The following is a 21,843-nucleotide window of genomic DNA, read 5'->3' on the forward strand; positions in this document are numbered from 1 at the left end:
ACTCGACAAGTTACTCGAACTTTATGGTTTTGACCACAGATTCTTATTCAGCAGACGTAAAAGCATCTATGCTGAAATTTTCAGGAAAATCTATTTTCTCAAAAAAAATCAAGAAAAATCCAAGGCTTGGATAATATTTTGCTCAGATTTTCAACTTCAGATTTTAAAGAAAATCTGGGTATAAGTGATATTCTATATGGTGATTAAGAATATCGAGTCAAAAGACCGCACTTCGTAAAATTAAGCGCTTAATTACATACGTAACATTAATTATAATTATCTTAATATGCTAATTACTCAATTACACGAATTTTAAGGTTTTGAAAACAGATTCTTATTCAGCAGACGTAAAAGCATCTATGCTGAAATTTTCAGGAAAATCTATTTTTTCAAAAAAATCAAGAAATATCCAGGCTATATTTGCTCAGATTTTCAACTTCTTCAGATTTTAATGAAAATGTGGGTATAAGTGCTATTCTATATGGTGATTAAGGATATCGAGTCAAAAGACCGCATTTCGTACAATTAAGCGCTTAATTACATAGTTAATATCAATTATAATTATATCAATATGGTAATTACTCGACTAATTACTCGAATTTTAAGGTTTTGACCACAGATTCTTATTCAGCAGACGTAAAAGCATCTATGCTGCAATTTTTACGGAAATCTAATTTTCAAAAAAAAATCAAGAAAAAACCAAGGCCTTGGATAATATTTTGCTCATATTTTCAACTTCTTTAGATTTTAATGAAAATTTGGGTATGAGTGCTATTCCATATGGTGATTAAGGATATCGAGTCAAAAAACCGTATTTCGTAAAATTAAGCGCTTATTCAGCAGACGTAAAAGCATCTATGCTGAAGTTTTCAGGAAAGTCTATTTTTCCAAAAAAAATCAAGAAAAATCCAAGCCTTGGATAATATTTTGATCAGATTTTAAACTTTTTTAGATTTTAATGACAATGTGTGTATGAGTGCTATTCGATATGATGATTAAGGATATCAAGTCAAAAGACCGCATTTCGTAAAATTAAGCGGTTAATTACATAGTTAATATTAATCATAATTATATCAATATGGTAATTACTCGACTATTTACTCGAACTTTAAGGTTTTGATCAAAGACTCTTATTCAGCAGACGTAAAAGCATCTATGCTGAAATTTTCAGGAAAATCTATTCTTTCAAAAATATCAAGAAAAATCCTTGGATAACATTTTGCTCAAATTTTCAACTTCTTCAGATTTTAATGAAAATCTGGGTATAAGTGCTATTCTATATGGTGATTAAGGATATCGTGTCAAAAGACCGCATTTCGTACAATTAAGCGCTTAATTACATACTTAATACTAATCATAATTATTTTAATAAGCTAATTACTCGACTAATTACACGAATTTTAAGGTTTTGACCACAGATTCTCATTCAGCAGACGTAAAACCATCTATGCTGAAATTGTCAGGAAAATCTATTTTTCAAAAAAATCAAATAAAATCCAAGGCTATAGCCTTGGATAATATTTTGATAAGATTTTCAACTTCAATAAATTCTAATGAAAATGTGGGAATAAGTGCTATTCTATATGGTGATTAAGGATATCGAGTCAAAAGACCGCATTTCGTAAAATTAAGAGCTTAATTACATACTTAAGATTAATTATAATTATATTAACATGATAATTACTCGAGTAATTACACGAATTTTGACGTTTTGACCACATTTTCTTATTCAACAGACCTAAAAACATCTCTGCTGACATTTTCAGGAAAATCTATTTTTTCAAAAAAATCAAGAAAAATCAAAGGCCTTGGATAATAGTTTGCTCAGATTTTCAACTTCTTTAGACTTTAATGAAAATGTGGGTATGAGTGCTATTCGATATGGTGATTAAGGGTATCGAGTCAAAAGACTGCATTTCGTAAAATTAAGCGCTTAATTACATAGTTAACATTAATTAATCATATCAATATGCTAATTACTCGACTAATTAATCGAATTTTAAGGTTTTGACCACAAATTCTTACTCAGCAGACGTAAAAACATATATGCTGAAATTTCAGGAAAATCCAAGGTAATAGGATATTATCCTCAGATTTTCAACTTCTTTAGATTTTAATGAAAATGTGGGTATGAGTGCTACTCTATATGGTGATTAAGGATATCGAGTCAAAAGACCGCATTTCGTAAAATTAAGCGCTTAATTACATAGTTAATATTAATCATAATTATATCAATATGGTAATTACTCGACTATTTACTCGAACTTTAAGGTTTTGACCAAAGACTCTTATTCAGCAGACGTAAAAGCATCTATGCTGAAATTTTCAGGAAAACCTATTCTTTCAAAAATATCAAGAAAAATCCAAGGCTGGGATAATATTTTGCTCAGATTTTCAACTTCTTTAGATTTTAATGAAAATCTGGGAATATGTGGTATTCTATATGGTGATTAAGGATATGGAGTCAAAAGACTGCATTTCGTAAAATTAAGCGCTTAATTACATAGTTAACATTAATTATAATTATATCAATATGCTAATTACTCGACAAGTTACTTGAACTTTAAGGTTTTGACCACAGATTCTTATTCAGCAGACGCAAAAGCATATATGCTGAAATTTTCAGGAAAATCTATTCTTTCAAACATATCAAGAAAAATCCCAGGCTATAGCCTTGGATAATATTTTGCTCAGATTTTCAACTTCTTCAGATTTTAATGAAAATGTGGGTACAAGTGATATTCTATATGGTCATTAAGGATATCGAGTCAAAAGACCGCATTTCGTACAATTAGGCGCTTAATTACATACTTAATACTAATCATAATTATTTCAATATGCTAATTACTCGACTAATTACACGAATTTTAAGGTTTTAACCACAGATTCTCACTCAGCAGACGTAAAAGCATCTATGCTGAAATTGTCAGGATAATCTATTTTTCAAAAAAATCAAATAAAATCCAAGGCTATAGCCTTGGATAATATTTTGATAAGATTTTCAGCTTCTATAAATTTTAATGAAAATGTGGGAATGAGTGCTATTCTATATGGTGATTTAGGATATCGAGTCAAAAGACCGCATTTCGTAAAATTAAGTGCTTAATTACATACTTAAGATCAATTATAATTATCTTAATGTGGTATTTAATCAAGTAACTACACGAATTTTAAGGATTTGACCACAGATTCATATTCAGCAAACGTAAAAACATCTATGCTGAAATTTTCAGGAAAATCAATTTTTCCAAAAAAATCAAGAAAAATCCCAGGCTATAGCCTTGGATATTTTGCTCAGATTTTCAACTTCTTTAGGTTTTAATGAAAATGTGTGTATGAGTGCTATTCGATATGATGATTAAGGATATCGAGTCAAAAGACCGCATTTCGTAAAATTAAGCGCTTAATTACATAGTTAATATTAATCATAATTATATCAATATGGTAATTACTCGACTATTTACTCGAACTTTAAGGTTTTGACCAAAGACTCTTATTCAGCAGACATTAAAAGCATCTATGCTGAAATTTTCAGGAAAATCTATTCTTTCAAAAATATCAAGAAAAATCCAAGGCTATAGCCTTGGATAACATTTTGCTCAAATTTTCAACTTCTTCAGATTTTAATGAAAATCTGGGTATAAGTGCTATTCTATATGGTGATTAAGGATATCGTGTCAAAAGACCGCATTTCGTACAATTAAGCGCTTAATTACATACTTAATACTAACCATAATTATTTTAATAAGCTAATTACTCGACTAATTACACGAATTTTAAGGTTTTGACCACAGATTCTCATTCAGCAGACGTAAAACCATCTATGCTGAAATTGTCAGGAAAATCTATTTTTCAAAAAAATCAAATAAAATCCAAGGCTATAGCCTTGGATAATATTTTGATAAGATTTTCAACTTCTATAAATTCTAATGAAAATGTGGGAATAAGTGCTATTCTATATGGTGATTAAGGATATCGAGTCAAAAGACCGCATTTCGTAAAATTAAGAGCTTAATTACATACTTAAGATTAATTATAATTATATTAACATGATAATTACTCGAGTAATTACACGAATTTTGACGTTTTGACCACATTTTCTTATTCAACAGACCTAAAAACATCTCTGCTGACATTTTCAGGAAAATCTATTTTTTCAAAAAAATCAAGAAAAATCAAAGGCCTTGGATAATAGTTTGCTCAGATTTTCAACTTCTTTAGACTTTAATGAAAATGTGGGTATGAGTGCTATTCGATATGGTGATTAAGGGTATCGAGTCAAAAGACTGCATTTCGTAAAATTAAGCGCTTAATTACATAGTTAACATTAATTAATCATATCAATATGCTAATTACTCGACTAATTAATCGAATTTTAAGGTTTTGACCACAAATTCTTACTCAGCAGACGTAAAAACATATATGCTGAAATTTCAGGAAAATCCAAGGTAATAGGATATTATCCTCAGATTTTCAACTTCTTTAGATTTTAATGAAAATGTGGGTATGAGTGCTACTCTATATGGTGATTAAGGATATCGAGTCAAAAGACCGCATTTCGTAAAATTAAGCGCTTAATTACATAGTTAATATAAATCATAATTATATCAAACAGCTAATTACACGACTAATTACTCGAATTCTAAGGTTTTGACCAGAGATTCCTATTCAGCAGATGTAAAAGAATCTATACTGAAATTTTCAGGAAAACCTATTCTTTCAAAAATATCAAGAAAAATCCAAGGCTGGGATAATATTTTGCTCAGATTTTCAACTTCTTTAGATTTTAATGAAAATCTGGGAATATGTGGTATTCTATATGGTGATTAAGGATATGGAGTCAAAAGACTGCATTTCGTAAAATTAAGCGCTTAATTACATAGTTAACATTAATTATAATTATATCAATATGCTAATTACTCGACAAGTTACTTGAACTTTAAGGTTTTGACCACAGATTCTTATTCAGCAGACGCAAAAGCATATATGCTGAAATTTTCAGGAAAATCTATTCTTTCAAACATATCAAGAAAAATCCCAGGCTATAGCCTTGGATAATATTTTGCTCAGATTTTCAACTTCTTCAGATTTTAATGAAAATGTGGGTACAAGTGATATTCTATATGGTCATTAAGGATATCGAGTCAAAAGACCGCATTTCGTACAATTAGGCGCTTAATTACATACTTAATACTAATCATAATTATTTCAATATGCTAATTACTCGACTAATTACACGAATTTTAAGGTTTTAACCACAGATTCTCACTCAGCAGACGTAAAAGCATCTATGCTGAAATTGTCAGGATAATCTATTTTTCAAAAAAATCAAATAAAATCCAAGGCTATAGCCTTGGATAATATTTTGATAAGATTTTCAGCTTCTATAAATTTTAATGAAAATGTGGGAATGAGTGCTATTCTATATGGTGATTTAGGATATCGAGTCAAAAGACCGCATTTCGTAAAATTAAGTGCTTAATTACATACTTAAGATCAATTATAATTATCTTAATATGGTATTTAATCAAGTAACTACACGAATTTTAAGGATTTGACCACAGATTCATATTCAGCAAACGTAAAAAATCTATGCTGAAATTTTCAGGAAAATCAATTTTTCCAAAAAAATCAAGAAAAATCCCAGGCTATAGCCTTGGATATTTTGCTCAGATTTTCAACTTCTTTAGGTTTTAATGAAAATGTGTGTATGAGTGCTATTCGATATGATGATTAAGGATATCGAGTCAAAAGACCGCATTTCGTAAAATTAAGCGGTTAATTACATAGTTAATATTAATCATAATTATATCAATATGGTAATTACTCGACTATTTACTCGAACTTTAAGGTTTTGACCAAAGACTCTTATTCAGCAGACATAAAAGCATCTATGCTGAAATTTTCAGGAAAATCTATTCTTTCAAAAATATCAAGAAAAAGCCTTGGATAACATTTTGCTCAAATTTTCAACTTCTTCAGATTTTAATGAAAATCTGGGTATAAGTGCTATTCTATATGGTGATTAAGGATATCGTGTCAAAAGACCGCATTTCGTACAATTAAGCGCTTAATTACATACTTAATACTAACCATAATTATTTTAATAAGCTAATTACTCGACTAATTACACGAATTTTAAGGTTTTGACCACAGATTCTCATTCAGCAGACGTAAAACCATCTATGCTGAAATTGTCAGGAAAATCTATTTTTCAAAAAAATCAAATAAAATCCAAGGCTATAGCCTTGGATAATATTTTGATAAGATTTTCAACTTCTATAAATTCTAATGAAAATGTGGGAATAAGTGCTATTCTATATGGTGATTAAGGATATCGAGTCAAAAGACCGCATTTCGTAAAATTAAGAGCTTAATTACATACTTAAGATTAATTATAATTATATTAACATGATAATTACTCGAGTAATTACACGAATTTTGACGTTTTGACCACATTTTCTTATTCAACAGACCTAAAAAGCATCTATGCTGACATTTTCAGGAAAATCTATTTTTTCAAAAAAATCAAGAAAAATCAAAGGCCTTGGATAATAGTTTGCTCAGATTTTCAACTTCTTTAGATTTTAATGAAAATGTGGGTATGAGTGCTATTCGATATGGTGATTAAGGGTATCGAGTCAAAAGACTGCATTTCGTAAAATTAAGCGCTTAATTACATAGTTAACATTAATTAATCATATCAATATGCTAATTACTCGACTAATTAATCGAATTTTAAGGTTTTGACCACAAATTCTTACTCAGCAGACGTAAAAACATATATGCTGAAATTTCAGGAAAATCCAAGGTAATAGGATATTATCCTCAGATTTTCAACTTCTTTAGATTTTAATGAAAATGTGGGTATGAGTGCTACTCTATATGGTGATTAAGGATATCGAGTCAAAAGACCGCATTTCGTAAAATTAAGCGCTTAATTACATACTTAAGATTAATTATAATTATTCAATATGCTAATTACTCGATCAATTACACAATTTTAAGGTTTTGACCACAGATTCTTATTCAGCAGACGTAAAAGCATCTATGCTGAAATTTACAGGAAAATCTATTTTTTCAAAAAAATCAAGAAAAATCCAGATAATATTTTGCTCAGATTTTCAACTTCTTCAGATTTTAATGAAAATGTGGGTACAAGTGATATTCTATATGGTGATTAAGGATATCGAGTCAAAAGACCGCATTTCGTACAATTAGCGCTTAATTACATACTTAATACTAATCATAATTATTTCAATATGCTAATTACTCGACTAATTACACGAATTTTAAGGTTTTAACCACAGATTCTCACTCAGCAGACGTAAAAGCATCTATGCTGAAATTGTCAGGATAATCTATTTTTCAAAAAAATCAAATAAAATTTTGATAAGATTTACAGCTTCTATAAATTTTAATGAAAATGTGGGAATGAGTGCTATTCTATATGGTGATTTAGGATATCGAGTCAAAAGACCGCATTTCGTAAAATTAAGTGCTTAATTACATACTTAAGATCAATTATAATTATCTTAATATGGTATTTACTCAAGTAACTACACGAATTTTAAGGATTTGACCACAGATTCATATTCAGCAAACGTAAAAAATCTATGCTGAAATTTTCAGGAAAATCAATTTTTCCAAAAAAATCAAGAAAAATCCCAGGCTATAGCCTTGGATATTTTGCTCAGATTTTCAACTTCTTTAGGTTTTAATGAAAATGTGTGTATGAGTGCTATTCGATATGATGATTAAGGATATCGAGTCAAAAGACCGCATTTCGTAAAATTAAGCGGTTAATTACATAGTTAATATTAATCATAATTATATCAATATGGTAATTACTCGACTATTTACTCGAACTTTAAGGTTTTGACCAAAGACTCTTATTCAGCAGACGTAAAAGCATCTATGCTGAAATTTTCAGGAAAATCTATTCTTTCAAAAATATCAAGAAAAATCCAAGGCTATAGCCTTGGATAACATTTTGCTCAAATTTTCAACTTCTTCAGATTTTAATGAAAATCTGGGTATAAGTGCTATTCTATATGGTGATTAAGGATATCGTGTCAAAAGACCGCATTTCGTACAATTAAGCGCTTAATTACATACTTAATACTAATCATAATTATTTAATAAGCTAATTACTCGACTAATTACACGAATTTTAAGGTTTTGACCACAGATTCTCATTCAGCAGACGTAAAACCATCTATGCTGAAATTGTCAGGAAAATCTATTGGATAATATTTTGATAAGATTTTCAACTTCTATAAATTCTAATGAAAATGTGGGAATAAGTGCTATTCTATATGGTGATTAAGGATATCGAGTCAAAAGACCGCATTTCGTAAAATTAAGAGCTTAATTACATACTTAAGATTAATTATAATTATATTAACATGATAATTACTCGAGTAATTACACGAATTTTGACGTTTTGACCACATTTTCTTATTCAACAGACCTAAAAACATCTCTGCTGACATTTTCAGGAAAATCTATTTTTTCAAAAAAATCAAGAAAAATCAAAGGCCTTGGATAATAGTTTGCTCAGATTTTCAACTTCTTTAGATTTTAATGAAAATGTGGGTATGAGTGCTATTCGATATGGTGATTAAGGGTATCGAGTCAAAAGACTGCATTTCGTAAAATTAAGCGCTTAATTACATAGTTAACATTAATTATAATCATATCAATATGCTAATTACTCGACTAATTAATCGAATTTTAAGGTTTTGACCACAAATTCTTACTCAGCAGACGTAAAAACATATATGCTGAAATTTCAGGAAAATCCAAGGTAATAGGATATTATCCTCAGATTTTCAACTTCTTTAGATTTTAATGAAAATGTGGGTATGAGTGCTACTCTATATGGTGATTAAGGATATCGAGTCAAAAGACCGCATTTCGTAAAATTAAGCGCTTAATTACATACTTAAGATTAATTATAATTATCTTAATATGCTAATTACTCGATTAATTACACAATTTTAAGGTTTTGACCACAGATTCTTATTCAGCAGACGTAAAAGCATCTATGCTGAAATTTACAGGAAAATCTATTTTTTCAAAAAATCAAGAAAAATCCCAAGATATTTTGCTCAGATTTTCAACTTCTTCAGATTTTAATGAAAATGTGGGTACAAGTGATATTCTATATGGTCATTAAGGATATCGAGTCAAAAGACCGCATTTCGTAACAATTAGGCGCTTAATTACATACTTAAACTAATCATAATTATTTTAATATGCTAATTACTCGACTAATTACACGAATTTTAAGGCTTTAACCACAGATTCTCACTCAGCAGACGTAAAAGCATCTATGCTGAAATTGTCAGGATAATCTATTATTCAAAAAAATCAAATAAAATCCAAGGCTATAGCCTTGGATAATATTTTGATAAGATTTTCAGCTTCTATAAATTTTAATGAAAATGTGGGAATGAGTGCTATTCTATATGGTGATTTAGGATATCGAGTCAAAAGACCGCATTTCGTAAAATTAAGTGCTTAATTACATACTTAAGATCAATTATAATTATCTTAATATGGTATTTACTCAAGTAACTACACGAATTTTAAGGATTTGACCACAGATTCATATTCAGCAAACGTAAAAAATCTATGCTGAAATTTTCAGGAAAATCAATTTTTCCAAAAAAATCAAGAAAAATCCCAGGCTATAGCCTTAGATATTTTGCTCAGATTTTCAACTTCAGATTTCAATGAAAATGTGGGTATGAGTGCTATTCCATATGGTGATTAAGGATATCGAGTCAAAATATTGCATTTCGTAAAATTAAGCGCTTAATTCCATAGTTAATATTAGTCATAATTATATCAATATGGTAATTACTCGACTAATTACTCGAATTTTAAGGTTTTGACCACAGATTCTTATTCAGCAGACGTAAAAGCGTCTATGCTAAAATCATCAGGAAAATCTATTTTTCAAAAATTCAAATAAAATCCAAGGCTTGTCCAAATAATATTTTCATAAGATTTTCAACTTCTTTGAATTTTAATGAAAATGTGGGTATAAGTGCTATTCTATAGGGTGATTAAGGATATCGAGTCAAAAGACTGCATTTCGTAAAATTAAGCGCTTAATTACATAGTTAACATTAATTATAATTATATCAATATGCTAATTACTCGACTAATTACTCGAATTTTAAGGTTTTTACCACAAATTCTATTCAGCAGACGTAAAACCATCTATGCTGAAATTGTCAGGAAAATCTATTTTTCAAAATAATCAAATAAAATCCAAGGCTTGATAATATTTAGCTCAGATTTTCAACTTCTATAAATTCTAATGAAAATGTGGGAATAAGTGCTATTCTATATGGTGATTAAAGATATCGAGTCAAAAGACCGCATTTCGTAAAATCAAGCACTTAATTACATACTTAAGATTAATTATAATTATCTTAACATGATAATTACTCTAGTAATCTACACGAATTTTGACGGTTTTGACCACATTTTCTTATTCAAGCAGACCGTAAAAAGCATCTATGCTGACATTTTCAGGAAAATCTATTCTTTCAAAAAAATCAAGAAAACAATCCAGGATAATAGTTTGCTCAGATTTTCAACTTCTTTCAGATTTTAATGAAAATGTGGGTATGAGTGCTATTCGATATGATGATTAAGGATATCGAGTCAAAAGACCTGCATTTCGTAAAATTAAGCGCTTAATTACATAGTTAATATTAATTATAATTATATCAATATGCTAATTACTCGACTAATTACTCGAATTTTAAGGTTTTGACCACAGATTCTTATTCAGCAGACGTAAAAGCATCTATGCTGAAATTTTCAGGAAAATCTATTCTTTCAAAAAAATCAAGAAAAATCAAAGGCTAGTGGATAATATTTTGCTCAGATTTTCAACTTCTTCAGATTTTCATGAAAATCTGGGTATAAGTGATATTCTATATGGTGATTAAGGATATCGAGTCAAAAGACCGCATTTCGTACAATTAAGCGCTTAATTACATACTTAATACTTAATATAATTATTTCAATATGCTAATTACTCGACTAATTACTGAATTTTAAGGTTTTGACCACAGATTCTTATTCAGCAGACGTAAAAGCATCTATGCTGAAATTTTCAGGAAAATCTATTTTTTCAAAAAATCAAGAAAAATCCAAGGCTATAGCCTTGGATAATATTTTGCTCAGATTTTCAACTTCTTCAGATTTTAATGAAAATGTGGGTATAAGTGCTATTCTATATGGTGATTAAGGATATCGAGTCAAAAGACCGCATTTCGTAAAATTAAGCGCTTAATTACATACTTAATATAATCATAATTATCTTAATATGCTAATTACTCGACTAATTACACGAATTTTAAGGTTTTGACCACAGATTCTTATTCAGCAGACGTAAAAGCATCTATGCTGAAATTTTCAGGAAAATCTATTTTTCAAAAAAATCAAGAAAAATCCAAGGCTATAGCCTGGATAATATTTTGCTCAGATTTTCAACTTCTTAGATTTTAATGAAAATGCTGGGAATATGTGGTATTCTATATGGTGATTAAGGATATCGAGTCAAAAGACCGCATTTCGTAAAATTAAGCGCTTAATTACATAGTTAATATTAATTATGATTATATCAATATGCTAATTACTCGACTAATTACTCAAATTCTAAGGTTTTGACCACAGATTCTTATTCAGCAGATGTAAAAGCAGCTCTGCTGAAAATTTCAGGAAATTCTATATTTTCAAAAAAATGAAGAAAAATCCAAGGCTTGGATAATATTTTGCTCAGATTTTCAACTTCCTTAGATTTTAATGAAAATGTGGGTGTAAGTGCTATTCTATATGGTGATTAAGGATATCGAGTCAAAAGACCGCATTTCGTAAAATTAAGCACTTAATTACATACTTCAAATTAATTATAATTATCTATGCTAATTACTCAACTAATTACACGAATTTTAAGGTTTTGACCACAGATTCTTATTCATCAGACGTAAAAGGATCTATGCTGCAATTTTGAGGAAAATCTATCCTTTCAAAAATATCAAGAACAATATTTTGCTCAGATTGTCAACTTCATATTTTAATGAAAATCTGGGTATAAGTGCTATTCTATATAGTGATTAAGGATATCGACTCAAAAGCCCGCATTTCGTAAAATTAAGCGCTTAATTACATACTTAAGATTAATTATAGTTATCTTAATATGCTAATTACTCGACTAATTACATGAATTTTAAGGTTTTGACCACAGATTCTTATTCAGCAGACGTAAAAGCATCTATGCTAAAATTTTCAGGAAAATCTATTTTTTCAAAAAATCAAGAAAAATGCAAGGCTATGCATAATATTTGTAATATTTATATTTATTTAATATCCAAGGCCTTGGATAATATTTTGCTCAGATTTTCAACTTCTTCAGATTTTAATGAAAATCTGGGAATATGTGGTATTCTATATGGTGATCTAAGGATATTGAGTCAAAAGACTGCATTTCGTAAAATTAAGCGCTTAATTACATAGTTAATATTAATTATAATTATATCAATATGCTAATTACTCGAATTCTAAGGTTTTGACCACAGATTCTTATTCAGCAGACGTAAAAACAGCTATGCTGAAAATTTCAGTATTTTTTAGCTCAAAAATCTTTTTCTTTCAGAAATGAAAAATGAGATATTGAAACATTTCTATACTTGAAATAATCAGGGAAAATATATCAAAATACTCAAAGTTCATACTAATTACGCAGTAACTACGATGCAAATAATCAGATGATATTTTTAGATTGACTTTATTTAACAGCTTAATTAAGGGTCTTAAATACAATCAAATATTTCAACCTTAGATATGTATTCAGTATGAAAAATACTTCTTATGAGATTTTAAAGGAAATCTAATTTTCTACAAAAAGTACAAAAAATTGCAGGTAATAGTTCAGGGTATTTTTAGCTCAAAAAACTTTTGGTTTGAAAATAGAAAAATGAGATATTGAAACACTTTTATACTTGAAATAATCAGGAAAATTATATCACAATACTCCGAGTTCATTCTAATTACGCAGTAAATACGATGCATATACATGATATTCTTAGACTGATGTAATTTAAAAGCTTAATTAAGCATCTGAAATACGAGCAAATGATATTTCAAACCCAGATTTGTATTCGGCCTGAAAAATATCTCTTATATGGAGATTTTAAAGGATATCTATTTTTCTGCAAAAAGTACCAAAAATTACAGTTAATATCAGGGTATTTTTTAGCTTAAAAAACTTTTTCTTTCAGAATTGAAAATTAAGATATTGAAACACTTCTATACTTGAAATAATCAGGGAAAATATATCAAAATACTCGAAGTTCATTCTAATTATGCAGTAACTACGATGCAAATAATCAGATGATATTTTTAGATTGACTTTATCTAACAGCTTAATTAAGGGTCTTAAATACAACCAAATGATATTTCAACCTCAGATTTGTATTCAGCATGAAAAATACTTCTTATTTTGAAATTTTAAAGAAAATCTATTTTTCTGCAAAAAGTACCAAAATTACAGGTAATAGTTCAGATTAAATAGCTGAGAGTAAATGTGACTAAGAGCAAGGTTATTATGTACAGTAGGGTTGAGGGTTAAGTCAATTGGGAGGTAAGTTTGAATGGAGAAAAACTGGAGGAAGTGAAGTGTTTTAGATATCTGGGAGTGGATTTGGCAGCGGATGGAACCATGGAAGCGGAAGTGAATCATAGGTTGGGGGAGGGGGCGAAAGTTCTGGGAGCGTTGAAGAATGTGTGGAAGTCGAGAATCGGTATTTTCAAGGAATACTGGTTCCAACAATGTTATATGGTTGCGAGGTGTGGGCTATAGATAGAGTTATACGGAGGAGCGTGGATTTGCTGGAAATGAGATGTTTGAGGACAATATGTGGTGTGAGGTGGTTTGATCGAGTAAGTAATAATAGGGTAAGAGAGATGTGTGGTAATAAAAAGAGTGTGGTTGAGAGAGCAGAAGAGGGTGTTTTGAAATGGTTTGGTCACATGAAGAGAATGAGTGAGGAAAGATTGACCAAGAGGATATATGTGTCAGAGGTAGAGGGAACGAGGAGAAGTGGGAGACCAAATTGGAGGTGGAAAGATGGAGTGAAAAATATTTTTAGCGATCGGGGCCTGAACATGCAGGAGGGTGAAAGGTGTGCAAGGAACAGAGTGAATTGGAATGATGTGGTATACTGGGGTCAACGTGATGTTATTGGATTGAACCAGGGCGTGTGAAGCGTCTGGGGTAAACCATGGAAAGGTCTGTGGTGCCTGGATGTGGAAAGGGAGCTGTGGTTTCGGGCATTATTGCATGACAGCTAGAGACTGAGTGTGAACGAATGGGGCCTTTGTTGTCTTTTCCTAGCGCTACCTCGCACAGATGAGGGGGAAGGGGGATGGAATTCCATGTGTGGCGAGGTGGCGATGGGAATGAATAAAGGCAGACAGTGTGAACTGTGTGCATGGGTATATATGCATGTGTCTGTGTGTGTATATATATGTGTACACTGAGATGTATAGGTATGTATATTTGAGTGTGTGGACGTGTATGTATATACATGTGTATGGGGGTGGGTTGGGCCATTTCTTTCGTCTGTTTCCTTGCGCTACCTCGCAAACGCGGGAGACAGCAACAAAGCAAAATAAAAATAATAAAATAGTTCAGGGTATTTTTTAGCTCAAAAAACTTTTTCTTTGAAAATTGAAAAATGAGAAATTCAAACACTTCTATACTTGAAATAATCAGGAAAAATATATCACAATACTCCGAGTTCATTCTAATTACGCAGTAAATACAATGCATATACATGATATTCTTAGATTGACTTAATTTAAAAGCTTAATTAAGCATCTGAAATATGAGCAAATGATATTTCAAACCCAGATTAGTATTCGGCCTGAAAAATATTTCTTATATAGAAATTTTAAAGGAAATCTATTTTCCTGCAAAGAGTACCAAAAATTACAAGTAATAGTTCAGGGTATTTTTTAGCTCAAAAAACCTTTTGTTTCAGAATTGAAAAATGAGATATTGAAACACTTCCATACTTGAAATAATGAGGGAAAATATATCACAATACTCGAAGTTCATTCTAATTACGCAGTAACTATGGTGCAAATAATCATGATATTTTTAGATTGACTTTATTTAACAGCTTAATTAAGGGTCTTAAATACAACCAAATGATATTTCAACCTCAGATTTGTATTCAGCTTAAAAAATACTTCCTATATTGAAATTCTAAAGAAAATCTATTTCTCTGCAAAAAGTACCAAAATTACAGGGCATTTTTTTGCTCAAAAAACTTTTTGTTTCAAAATTGAAAAATGAGATACTGAAACACTTATATACTTGAAATTATCATTGAAAATACATCACAATACTCCGAGTTCATTGTAATTATGAAGTAAATACGATGCATATACATAATATTCTTAGATTGACTTAATTTAACAACTTAATTAAGCGTCTGAAATACGACCAAACGATATTTCAAACCCAGATTTGTATTCAGCCAGAAAAATTCTTCTTATATTGAGATTTTAATGGAAATCTAATTTTCTGCAAAAAGTACCAAAAATTACAGGTCAGAGTATTACAGAGTATTTTTTAGCTCAAAAAACTTTTTCTTTCAGAATTGAAAAATGAGATATTGAAAAACTTCTATACTTGAAATAATCAGGGAAAATATATCACAATACTCGATTTCATTCTAATTACGCAGTAACTATGATGCAAATAATCACATGATATTTTTAGATTGACTTTATTTAACAGCTTAATTAAGGGTCTTAAATACAACTAGATGATATTTCAACCCCAGATTTGTATTCAGCATGAAAAATACTTCTTATAATGAGATTTTAAAGGAAATCTAATTTTCTGCAAAAAGTACAAAAAATGGCAGGTAATAGTTCAGGGTATCTTTTAGCTCAAAAAACTTTTTCTTTGAAAATTGAAAAATGAGATATTGAAACACTTCTATACTTGAAATAATCAGGAAAAATATATCATAATACTTCGAGTTCATTCTAATTACACAGTAAATGCGATGCATATACATGATATTCTTAGATTGACTTAATTTAAAAGCTTAATTAAGCATCTGAAATACAAGCAAATGATATTTCAAACCCAGATTTGTGTTCAGCATGAAAAATACTTCTTATTTTGATATTTCAAAGACAATCTATTTTTCTGCAAAAAGTACCAAAATTACAAGTAATAGTTCAAGGTATTTTTAGCTCAAAAAACTTTTCATTTCAAAATTGAAGAATGAGATACTGAAACACATATTTGAAATTTTCGTAAAAAATATACCACAATACTCCGAGTTCATTCTAATTACGCAGTAAATTCGTTGGATATACATGATACTCTTGGATTGACTTAATTTAACAGCTTAATTAAGCGTCTGAAATATGACCAAACGATATTTCAAACCCAGATTTGTATTCAGCCAAAAAAATACCTCTTATATTGAGATTTTAAAGGATATCTATTTTTTTTTCCAAAAACTACCAAAAATTGCAGGGTAGATTTCAGCTCAAAAAACTTTTTGTTTCAGAATTGAAAAATTAGACATTAAAACATTTCTATACTTGAAATAATCAGAGTAAATATATCACAATACTTGAAGTCCATTCTAATTACGCAGTAACTACAATGCAAATAATCAGATATTTTTAGATTGACTTTATCTAACAGCTTAATTAAGGGTCTTAAATACAACCAGGGCAAATGAGAGTTGGGGTGAGAGAGTATCATTAAATTTTAGGGAGAATAAAAAGATGTTCTGGAAGGAGGTAAATAAAGTGAGTAAGACAAGGGAGCAAATGGGAACTTCAGTGAAGGGCGCAAATGGGGAGGTGATAACAAGTAGTGGTGATGTGAGAAGGAGATGGAGTGAGTATTTTGAAGGTTTGTTGAATGTGTTTGATGATAGAGTGGCAGATATAGGGTGTTTCGGTCGAGGTGGTGTGCAAAGTGAGAGGGTTAGGGAAAATGATTTGATAAACAGAGAAGAGGTAGTAAAAGCTTTGCGGAAGATGAAAGCCGGCAAGGCAGCAGGTTTGGATGGTATTGCAGTGGAATTTATTAAAAAAGGGGGTGACTGTATTGTTGACTGGTTGGTAAGGTTATTTAATGTATGTATGACTCATGGTGAGGTGCCTGAGGATTGGCGGAATGCGTTCATAGTGCCATTGTACAAAGGCAAAGGGGATAAGAGTGAGTGCTCAAATTACAGAGGTATAAGTTTGTTGAGTATTCCTGGTAAATTATATGGGAGGGTATTGATTGAGAGGGTGAAGGCATGTACAGAACATCAGATTGGGGAAGAGCAGTGTGGTTTCAGAAGTGGTAGAGGATGTGTGGATCAAGTGTTTGCTTTGAAGAATGTATGTGAGAAATACTTAGAAAAGCAAATGGATTTGTATGTAGCATTTATGGATCTGGAGAAGGCATATGATAGAGTTGATAGAGATGCTCTGTGGAAGGTATTAAGAATATATGGTGTGGGAGGCAAGTTGTTAGAAGCAGTGAAAAGTTTTTATCGAGGATGTAAGGCATGTGTACGTGTAGGAAGAGAGGAAAGTGATTGGTTCTCAGTGAATGTAGGTTTGCGGCAGGGGTGTGTGATGTCTCCATGGTTGTTTAATTTGTTTATGGATGGGGTTGTTAGGGAGGTGAATGCAAGAGTTTTAGAAAGAGGGGCAAGTATGAAGTCTGTTGGGGATGAGAGAGCTTGGGAAGTGAGTCAGTTGTTGTTCGCTGATGATACAGCGCTGGTGGCTGATTCATGTGAGAAACTGCAGAAGCTGGTGACTGAGTTTGGTAAAGTGTGTGAAAGAAGAAAGTTAAGAGTAAATGTGAATAAGAGTAAGGTTATTAGGTACAATAGGGTTGAGGGTCAAGTCAATTGGGAGGTGAGTTTGAATGGAGAAAAACTGGAGGAAGTAAAGTGTTTTAGATATCTGGGAGTGGATCTGGCAGCGGATGGAACCATGGAAGCGGAAGTGGATCATAGGATGGGGGAGGGGGCGAAAATTCTGGGAGCCTTGAAGAATGTGTGGAAGTCGAGAACATTATCTCGGAAAGTAAAAATGGGTATGTTTGAAGGAATAGTGGTTCCAACAATGTTGTATGGTTGCAAGGCGTGGGCTATGGATAGAGTGGTGCGCAGGAGGATGGATGTGCTGGAAATGAGATGTTTGAGGACAATGTGTGGTGTGAGGTGGTTTGATCGAGTAAGTAACGTAAGGGTAAGAGAGATGTGTAGAAATAAAAAGAGCGCGGTTGAGAGAGCAGAAGAGGGTGTTTTGAAATGGTTTGGGCACATGGAGAGAATGAGTGAGGAAAGATTGACCAAGAGGATATATGTGTCGGAGGTGGAGGGAACGAGGAGAAGAGGGAGACCAAATTGGAGGTGGAAAGATGGAGTGAAAAAGATTTTGTGTGATCGGGGCCTGAACATGCAGGAGGGTGAAAGGAGGGCAAGGAATAGAGTGAATTGGAGTGATGTGGTATACCGGGGTTGACGTGCTGTCAGTGGATTGAGTCAGGGCATGTGAAGCATCTGGGGTAAACCATGATATAATGAGATTTTAAAGGAAATCTAAATTTCTACAAAAAGCACAAAAAACTGCAGGGTATTTTTTAGCTCAAAAAACTTTTTGTTTGAAAATTGAAAAATGAGATATTGAAACACTTCTATACTTGAAATAATCAGGAAAAATATATCACAATACTCCGAGTTCATTCTAATTGCGCAGTCAATACCATGCATATAGATATTCTTAGATTGACTTAATTTAAAAGCTTAATTAAGCATCTGAAATACGAGCAAATGATATTTCAAACCCAGAGTTGTATTCGGCCTGAAAAATATTTCTTATATTGAGATTTTAAAGGAAATCTATTTTTCTGCAAAAAGTACCAAAAATTACAAGTAACAGTTCAGGGTATTTTTTTAGCTCAAAAAACCTTTTGTTTCAGAATTGAAAAATGAGATATTGAAACACTTCTACACTTGAAATAATCAAGGAAAATATATCACAATACTCGAAGTTCATTCTAATTACGCAGTAACTACGATGCAAATAATCACATGATATTTTTAGATTGACTTTAACAGCTTAATTAAGGGTCTTAAATACAACCAAATGATATTTCAACCCCAGATTTGTATTCAGCATGAAAAATACTTCCTATATTGAAATTTTAAAGAAAATCAATTTTTCTGCAAAAAGTACCAAAATTACAGGTAATATTTCAGGGTATTTTTGGGCTCAAAAAACTTTTTCCTTCAAAATTGAAAAATGAGATACTGAAACACTTTTTTTTTTTATTATACTTTGTCGCTGTCTCCCGCGTTTGCGAGGTAGCGCAAGGAAACAGACGAAAGAAATGGCCCAACCCCCCCCATACACATGTATATACATACGTCCACACACGCAAATATACATATCTACACAGCTTTCCATGGTTTACCCCAGACGCTTCACATGCCTTGATTTAATCCACTGACAGCACGTCAACCCCGGTATACCACATCGCTCCAATTCACTCTATTCCTTGCCCTCCTTTCACCCTCCTGCATGTTCAGGCCCCGATCACACAAAATCTTTTTCACTCCATCTTTCCACCTCCAATTTGGTCTCCCTCTTCTCCTCGTTCCCTCCACCTCCGACACATATATCCTCTTGGTCAATCTTTCCTCACTCATCCTCTCCATGTGCCCAAACCACTTCAAAACACCCTCTTCTGCTCTCTCAAACACGCTCTTTTTATTTCCACACATCTCTCTTACCCTTACGTTACTCACTCGATCAAACCACCTCACACCACACATTGTCCTCAAACATCTCATTTCCAGCACATCCATCCTCCTGCGCACAACTCTATCCATAGCCCACGCCTCGCAACCATACAACATTGTTGGAACCACTATTCCTTCAAACATACCCATTTTTGCTTTCCGAGATAATGTTCTCGACTTCCACACTTATATACTTGAATTATCATGGAAAATATATCACAATACTCCGAGTTCATTCTAATTACGCATTAAATATGATGCATATACATGATATTCTTGGATTGACTTTATTTAACAGCTTAATTAAGCATCTGAAATACGACCAAACGATATTTCAAATCCAGATTTGTATTCAGCCAAAAAAATACTTCTTATATTGAGATTTTAACGGGAATCTAATTTTCTGCAAAAAGTACCAAAAATTGCAGGTTCAGGGTACTTTGCAGGTTCAGATGATATTTTTAGATTGACTTAATTCAACAGCTTAATTAAGCATCAGAAATACGAGCAAATGATATTTCAAACCCAGATTTCTATTCGGAGTGAAAAATATTTCTTATATTGATATTTTAAAGGAAATCTATTTTTCTGCAAAAAGTACCAAAAATTGCAGGTAATACTTCAGGGTATTTTTTAGCTCAAAAAACTTTTTATTTCAGAATTGAAAAATGAGATATAGATGAAATTCTTAGATCAACTTAATTTAACAGCTTAATTAAGCATCTGAAATATGACCAAATGATCTTTCAAACCTAGATTTGTATTCAGCCTGAAAAATACTTCTTATATTGAGATTCTAACAGAAATCTATTTTTCTGCAAAAAGTACCAAAAATTGCAGGTAATAGTTCAGGGTATTTTTTAGCTGAAAAAACTTTTTGTTTCAAAATTGAAAAATGAGATATTGAAACACTTCCATATTTGAAATTATCATGGAAAATATATCATAATACTCGAAGTTCATTCTAATTACGCAGTAACTACGATGCAAATAATCAGATGATATTTTTAGATTGACTTTATTTAACAGCTTAATTAAGGGTCTTTAATACACCCAAATGATTTCAACCCCAGATATGTATTCAGCATGAAAAATACCTCTTATAATGAGATGTTAAAGGAAATCTAATTTTCTACAAAAAATACAAAAAATTGCAGGTAATAGTTCAGGGTATTTTTAGCTCAAAAAACTTTTTGTTTGAAAATTGAAAAATGAGATATTGAAACACTTCTATACTTGAAATAATCATGAAAAAATATCACAACACTCCGAGCTCATTCTAATTACGCAGTAAATACGATGCATATAGATGATATTCTTTTTCTTTCTTTCAAACTATTCGCCATTTCCCGCGTTAGTGACGCAGCGTCAAGAACAGAGGACTGGGCCTTTGAGAGAATATCCTCACCTGGCCCCCCTCCTCTGTTCCTTCTTTTGGAAAATAAAAAAAAAAAATAAACGAAGAAAGATATTCTTAGACTGACTTAATTTAACAGCTTCATTAAACATCTGAAATATGAGCAAATGATATTTCATACCCAGATTTGTATTCGGCCTGAAAAATATTTCTTATATTGAGATTTTAAAGGAAATCTATTTTTCTGCAAAAAGTACCAAAAATTGCAGGTAATACTTCAGGGTATTTTTTAGCTCAAAAAACTTTTTGTTTCAGAATTGAAAAATGAGATATTGAAACACTTCTATACTTGAATCAATCAGGGAAAATATGTCACAATAATTGAAGTTCATTCTAATTACGCAGTAACTACGATGCAAATAATCAGATGATATTTTTAGATTGACTTTATTTAACAGCTTAATTACAGGTCTTAAATACAACCAAATGATATTTCAACCCCAGATTTCTATTCGGCATGAAAAATACTTCTTATATTGAGATTTTCAAGTATAGAAGCAGTGAATTCTTATCAAGCACGTTAAGCAATGGTATGAGTAGGAAGAGGAG

The 21,843-nt window shown here is 31.2% G+C and overlaps 1 protein-coding gene across 1 annotated transcript in view; it reads right to left on the bottom strand.

The window, feature by feature from the left end:
* Positions 1-21,843, bottom strand: part of mr (anaphase promoting complex subunit morula) — a 208,873-nt gene that overhangs the window by 62,235 nt on the left and 124,795 nt on the right. The gene's annotated exons all lie outside the window — the stretch shown is intronic.

The sequence above is a fragment of the Panulirus ornatus genome, chromosome 10 (genome assembly GCF_036320965.1).
Source record: "Panulirus ornatus isolate Po-2019 chromosome 10, ASM3632096v1, whole genome shotgun sequence".
NCBI lineage: Eukaryota > Metazoa > Arthropoda > Malacostraca > Decapoda > Palinuridae > Panulirus > Panulirus ornatus.